This window comes from Dipodomys merriami, unplaced genomic scaffold (assembly GCF_024711535.1).
Source record: "Dipodomys merriami isolate MVZ:Mamm:240054 unplaced genomic scaffold, mDipMer1.0.p SCAF_218, whole genome shotgun sequence".
Classification (NCBI taxonomy): domain Eukaryota; kingdom Metazoa; phylum Chordata; class Mammalia; order Rodentia; family Heteromyidae; genus Dipodomys; species Dipodomys merriami.
In genome coordinates this window covers 181,828-189,104 of record NW_027203582.1, presented here as the reverse complement: position 1 = coordinate 189,104, position 7,277 = coordinate 181,828, and the positions used below count along the sequence as shown (strand labels likewise).

At 34.3% G+C, this 7,277-nt stretch overlaps 1 pseudogene; it reads left to right on the top strand.

The window, feature by feature from the left end:
* Window positions 1-1,486: 1,486 nt before the first annotated feature.
* Window positions 1,487-1,583, top strand: LOC138834531 (U6 spliceosomal RNA; annotated as a pseudogene).
* Window positions 1,584-7,277: the final 5,694 nt, after the last annotated feature.

Below are 7,277 nucleotides of genomic sequence, written 5' to 3'. Positions count from 1 at the left end.
GGAATTGGGGCCCTGAAATATAGGAAATGCATAATTGAGATGGGTCTTCAATTACTTTGCGTTGATATATTGCATGGGCCTTGGTGAAAAGTCTTGCCCCTGTTATCTGATGATGCAGGTAAAGGGGCGTTGAGATCCTAGGATCCATGGGTACTGCAGAAGAGTAATATTTTTTAGACATCTTAGCAAAATTTGGGCATAATCAGTAAGAATGCTTCAGAAATATGGATAAAAACAGTTTGGGACAAGCGAGTTAAAACAATAAACAGAGCAGCAGAGTAATATCCATTACAGATTAGAGGAAAACATTGTTTTTTATCATGTGGATTCGGAAGACCAAGAAGAGTTATAATGTATCACAAGTTTATACTAAAAAGATTGCATTGATACGTTTTCTAGTCTAATACATATTTGAAACCTAAATGTTTATATTCCAATTCTGTTTATTGGAGTAAATAAATATCAATTTATTTGTCAAATTATCAACTAATTCTAGTAAGTTTCATTGTGTGAAATATAAAATCAGCACATAAACTATATATAATATGATTAAAAGACACACGTTGTGTATTGTTCTGTTGTAGTTACTGTATCAAAGGCAACTCTGATTTAAAGTATGATTCCATTATCTCTACTTCAGTGTTTGATAGAATTAGATCTAAAGCTTTATCATTTGTAGATTTACAGCATGGAGGCAAGAGGAAACAATGTGATTAAAACATTATCAATTTAATGCCTAATAACGAGGAGAAACATATGCACTTCTCCTGCAACTATGAAAATATTTGGTGATAAAAAGGTAGTAGTGTAAGTTCCTGCCAGGAACTTACAGACAGGCCAGGACATTAAGTAATCATGCATACGAACAATTTTTTCACTTCTTGGCTTTAGCTACTTTTAAATGGAAGGTATAATAAACAATTATATTTTAATAAAATACCTTCTCGTCTGAACAGTTCTGTTTGAACTGTTCATCTCTCTATGATCCCTTGTAACCAAGATTAGTTTTGTTCTAGTAAGAAAATCTTTGCTGTCAGGGTAAGGTATTCTGGTTGGTCTGTTCCCACATGGAAGAAGGGTAAAGGCTCAGGTAGACATTTGTTCCAGTAACACCTCATTTGGGAAAATGTCAGCTGAAGAAGTTTAGAAGTAGCGCTTAAGCAACGCTTAGTTTGAATCCATTAGGTCCACAAAGCTGGACAAATAAGTACTTGAAAAAGCCATCACCTTTGGACCTAACTATAAATAATAGAGAGTATGATCAAATTCCAAATAAAAAGACTTAAGTATTCATTGGCAAAAATAGTTTGGAAATGTGAGCAATCGACTGATCAATATAATTTTTTCCAATATTCACAGAATTTTAGGGAAATAAGATCGATAGCATTGTTAGGAACAATAAGGTTTCCTTGTTACAAGTAGGCACCCATAGATATAAGCCTGTATAAAGATTGCAGCATTAACTATTAAATTTAGAGGATACTACATGCTTCAGCAGCACGTATACTCAAATTACAACACAGAGATTAACATGGCACTTGCACAAGGATAATATGAAAATTTGAGAAGTATTCCAAATTTTTCATTCTTCAGATGCAAGAAATGAAAAAAAGTGATTAAAAAGTTGATTACAAAATTACAAGTGTAACAATACACGTAATTCATATAATTAAATTTAGTTTGACATCAGTGTATTAAATCACCTCAGAAAGGCGTTTACATAGCATAAACTTTACAAAACTTTTCAAATTAGACAACATTGTCATTTTATCCCAAAGAAAAATAATATTAAGACCTAGAAAAAAAGGAATCAAACTGTTTCTATATGGAATACAATCGGAAAGTACACATTAATGAACGTATATATTATAAAATAATATAGAATTCAATGTATATCTAGGAGAAAATAAATTATGAACATTATGCAAACATAGAATATAGAATATTATAAAATATACATTTTCAGACAAGCACCAGAAATATTTTAGTTTCTGTACTACTCATTTCAACAGGTAAATTAAAATTATTTCTTATTAAAAAATCACAAACTCTGAAGAAATTATTATACATGTTTACAAAATCTATTGAATACATTTTTCCATCCAAGGCAGGCAATTAACTTGGAAGAATTCCGCGGAATCCATGAATTTTTACAGTAAAATATTGGTACTGCGGGGCACTGGTGGTTCATGCCTATAATCCTAGCTAAACAGGAGACTGAGATCTGAGGATCATGGTTCAAAGCCAGCCTGGGAAGGAAAGTCTGTGGTACACTTATCTCAAATAAACCACTAGAAAACTGGAAGTGGAGCTGTGTCTCAAGTGGTAGAGGGCTCACCTTGAGCTGAAGATCACAGGGATAGCTCCAGGCCCAGAGTTCATGCCCCATGACCGACCAAAAAAAAAAAAAAAGATATTGCACTTATTTGGATTGTGAAATATTTTGTAGGGACACAAAAGATGAACTTGCATTTTTGAAATTTAAGAAACTTAACCCAACCATTAGGACTTCGGTGAACAATTTGTACAGCCTTTTACAACTTCATAGAGGTAGTGATACATACTTATGCTTTTGGCAATGTCAAATAGAGTTTCTTCTATGTTGTTCTTCAGGCCTGGATTTATGTAATGGTTCAACAGAAGGCGATCCAGCGTATCTTTGCTATCTCAATTCTCAACAGCAAGATATAAGCGTGTCAAGAGTCCTTTAGTTTGGGGAAGTGTTACTGTGGCTCAAGCGGTAGAGCACTCCCCTTGAGCTGAAGAGCACAGGGACAGCACCCAAGCCCAGAGCTCAAGTTCCATGACCGACCAAAAAGAAAAAAAAACACAACAACAACAAAAATCAAACAAACAAAAATATTTGGGCTGGGAAAGTGGCTCAGTGGTAGAGTGCTGGCCTTGCATACATGAGGCCCAAGGTTCGATTCTTCAGCACCACATAAGCAGAAAAAAAAAGCGGGAAGTTGTGCTGTGGCTCAAGTGGTAGAGTGCTAGCCTTGAGCTGAAGAGATGAGGGACAGCGTCCAGGCCCAGAGTTCAGGCCCCACGAACAGACCAAAAAAAATTTAAAAAAAAAGTCCGTTAGTTTGGCCATTGGTATCTGTATAATGATGAAGTAAGAAAGAAGCGACTCTGGTATTATTCCACGTGTATGCACTGTTCAGGGGTGTCCAGTCATCTACAGTTATTGCATGTGCCGCTTGAGACACCAACTCACTGACAATGTCTAAGTGTCCACCGTAGGCTTCTTGAAGAGGGATATACTGATCATCATCCCTACTATTCACATAAGTGGCCTTTTGAGAAAGAAGTCTCCGCACTGAAGTAAGCTGAATATTTTCGACAGCCCATTGAAGAAATATGGTTGGATCCTTCTCCAATTTTTTTCTTGCAATTGATACCATTCCTTACTTTTTCATCTTGTTCCCCATATTCCTAAGAATTGCCTAACCAGAGACTTTGAGTGCCAGTGGGAATGAGGTGTCCATGTATTTCCCTAATAGTTCACATTGGTTGAACTGGTCAGAAATATCTGGTGAATTTTCTGCAACTGTTTATTCACCATGATTTATTTTCTCTTTTTCCAATTTTACTATTCGAAATTATTCTAACTGGAGAGTAGGGAATTGATGGAGAGCAGAGGAAAGATATTCCTCCATATTCAAATGTACACACTGAAAATGAGGACCAGTGATGTCTTCATGTGCAGCTTATTCTAGGCATGAGAAAATAGGAAATAATGCCTTCCATATAAATGATTTGGGAAATGGCAGAGCAAAAAGTGAAATGATACAACCAAAAATATAAAAGCAAAATAAATTAGGATAATTATGGAGCAATCGTGTTATATATGAGAACCATGAAAGGGAGAGAGAAAGAAATAGAAAGATGTGTAATGACGTAGCTAGCCACATAATCCATGCCTCTGATCAATTTGTAGAGCAAACAAAATTTTATTTTTTAAAAGAGATGGAAATCGAATTTATGTATTTACTTGAAGTTAGTAAATACATTTTTAGTAGCCTACGTAAAGAGACATAACTTTCCCAAACTACAGACAGTAAAATAAATCCTTGATAGTTCTAGTAACAGATCTGACTGAAATCAGTTGAATCATACTTTTCTTGTACAATGAAGGAATAAGAGGATAGTAAAGCAGCTAGAGAAGACAGGGAGATTGTATCTGTGACAAAACTTTGTGGAAATTGGTATTGAGGATTTCTTACTGGTGATCCACTTGCACTGGAAGCATGATTCTGAAGTATTGCTTGCCGATTCTGAACTATTGATTTGATTATTATATTCTCCAAGAAGAAAATGAGAATTGATAGTGAAGGACTACTAATACATTTTGACCTTCTCACTAAGCACTTTCAATCATCAAAATCACATGAAGACAATAGACAGGCCTACTTTTTAGATGAAAGCAAGTGTCTTATAAAAACAAGGAATGTATGTAGTCATGCAAAGGACTTCTATTTTACCAATGCCGCATACATTTTTCTAATGTTGGGTACCAATAAATAATGGATCTATTAGAAAGCTCTTAAGGCTCCTATGTTCAATAGTGAGTTCTCTTACACAATATCATGGTATTTTTGTGTATGGTTTTAAGAATAAATTTACATTACTAACTTGAATTTCTGACAGGACAGTATCATCACTGTACATCTTGCTTCGATACTCTCATTTTAAAATTACCATCTAAGTATGTGCATTAGATAACTATATAGGAAAAAGTAGCAGCCACACTGATGGCTTATGTCTTTAGTAGTAGTTAATCAGAAAGATGAAATCTGAGCATTGTGGTTTGAAAACAGACCAAGAAAAAACAGTGCATTAGATTCTGATTTGAATGTAACCAGCAAAATCTAGAAATGGAGCTCTGGTACAAGCAGTAAAATGCTAGCCTTGAGAAAACTGAAACAAAAAATAAATTCTGGGACAAAGCCAGGCCCTGAGTTCAAGCCCTAGTAGTATCACCAAACAAATAAATTAATTAATAAGGTAATTAATTAATTAAAACTAAATTAAGTGGTCACATATGGAGAGGCAGGTAAAATGTAACATCCGTGGTAATGGTTTATGTATTATTTTGTAATAAGGCATATTATCATTTGTCCTAATCACTAATATTTTATGTGGACTTTTTGTACAATAAACCCTGAATTTAGCATGCGTGTATATGTGTGTGTATATGTGCAAACATGTGTGTATGTGTATATGTGTGCGTGTGCTGTTGCAATGTTGCTTGCCAATGTGGACAGGGTGAGGCTGAAAAAAGCTAACCGTGTTGCAATGTTTTTATTTATCAGTGTTCTGTCATGTCATTTCAGTGGAACCAGCCTTTGTACATATTATTTGTCTAATAATAACATCATAATCAAAGCATTTACAATATTAAGTTAGAAAAAGAGACCGCTTTCAGCTCTTATTGTATGTTAGGTAAGAAGATACAGACATAATTAGTAAGTTGTTGCTATAAGATGATTGTCAGTACAAAATACGTACTTGACCTCTTAAATTGGTTATACTTTTAAGATACACTCATAGAGTGATTTGGACTGACTTGACCAAACAGGTATTACTCTCTGATTATTCCTGTGAAACACAAGTTGGATAAACTCTTTCCGAATTCTGTTGAAAATCACTTTCTTTGCAAGATTATATCTATTCTCACTAAGAGATAATCCAATCCATATTATGTTTGAATATCCCATCTTATTCATTGAAAATAAGTATTGTGGATATGCTTGTTAGATATTCCTTTCAAAAACGAACAAACAAAAAGCAAGTGTTATGTCCATATTGTGGATGCATTTGAAGGTGTTTTGTACATGCACAGGTATCTTTACTAATGGCTCTTTTGTGGGAGAAACTACGGCAACTTTAACAAATAAGGCTTTTTGAATATCTGTTCCAATATACATAACATCTCAGAGCAAGTCTTGCAATTTCTGAAAATCCTTTGTATCTTTTAGTATTATTTCAGTTCATTGACTGTAGAGCTAAAATTTCTGAAATATTGTTAAGATCTGAAAAAATAAGTGGGTATATACGCTTTTTTATGCTTCATTTTATGAAAACCCAGTTTTTATGAAAATAAATGGAATAGAATAAAAGAATTAAGTGAATTGGGTAAGCTAATTATTAGTATAATTTTGTTTTCTATTAACAGTCTATTGAATGTAGTTGATGCAGTTAAATTATTTCCTCTCTATTTCAGTTAGTTTGAGAATCTTTATAGTTATGAGTGAACTTTTAAATAAAGTTTTTAAAAATAATTAGGATTAATCTTATGCTTTTCGTCCTACTCCCAAGAAAATGAGTTATTTTTAAGTGTTAATAGTTTATCATTATGATTATCATAGCGAATCATTATCATTATCATAGGGACTTAAAAATGCAGTAGTATTGATGTCTTTTTAAACCAATTGTATTCACAAGTTGGAGAGTCTTTAATTCATAATTAGGTCTTGGTGTCAATGATTTTTAACCTCTCATTCCTAACATTAATGATAGGTAAGACTGCATTTTTGGGTATATGAAAGGTAAAATATTTATCTGGGGTCAAATGTGATTTTATATCATTCTTTCTTTAATAACATTTTAAAGTAGTACATTTCTCTAAAAATGGTGGGTATAAAAAGCAATCAAAATACTTCAAATGGTAAAAAATTTAGGTGAGCTACAATGTGGAAACGATTGCTCCAAAAGGCCTGCAGTCTGTTTCCATCAGGAATTGGGCAGGTCATTCTTTCAGTAAGACTGTGTTAACCAGAGATGGGGTCCCCAGGCAGTGCAGTGTTGAGTGAAGGCATAAAATATGATTTCTACTATTTTGAGCTAGAAATCAAGAATGTTATAGTTTAGCAGTTCCTTTCACTGGGGAGGTATAAATTGATTATGAACGTAGAGTTTTCTTCTTACAGTTACTTATTGTCTTTTTTGTTGTTGTTGGTCATGGGGCTTGAACTCTGGGCTTGGGTGCTGTTCCTGCGCTCTTCTACTCAAGGCGAGCGCTCTACCACTTGGACCACAGTGCCACTTCCAGTTTACTAGTGGTTTATTAGAGATAAGAGTCTCACAGTCTGTCCTGCCCAAGCTGGCTTTGAACCACAATCCTCAGATCTCAGCCTCCTGAGTAGCTAGCATTATAGGCGTGAGCCACCGGTGTCCGTCTTAGTTACCTATTTTCTAACAAAGATAAAGGAAATATTATTAGAGTGTTCACAATAATTTTGGGAATTTTCCTAGAATTAGTAGACTGAGTG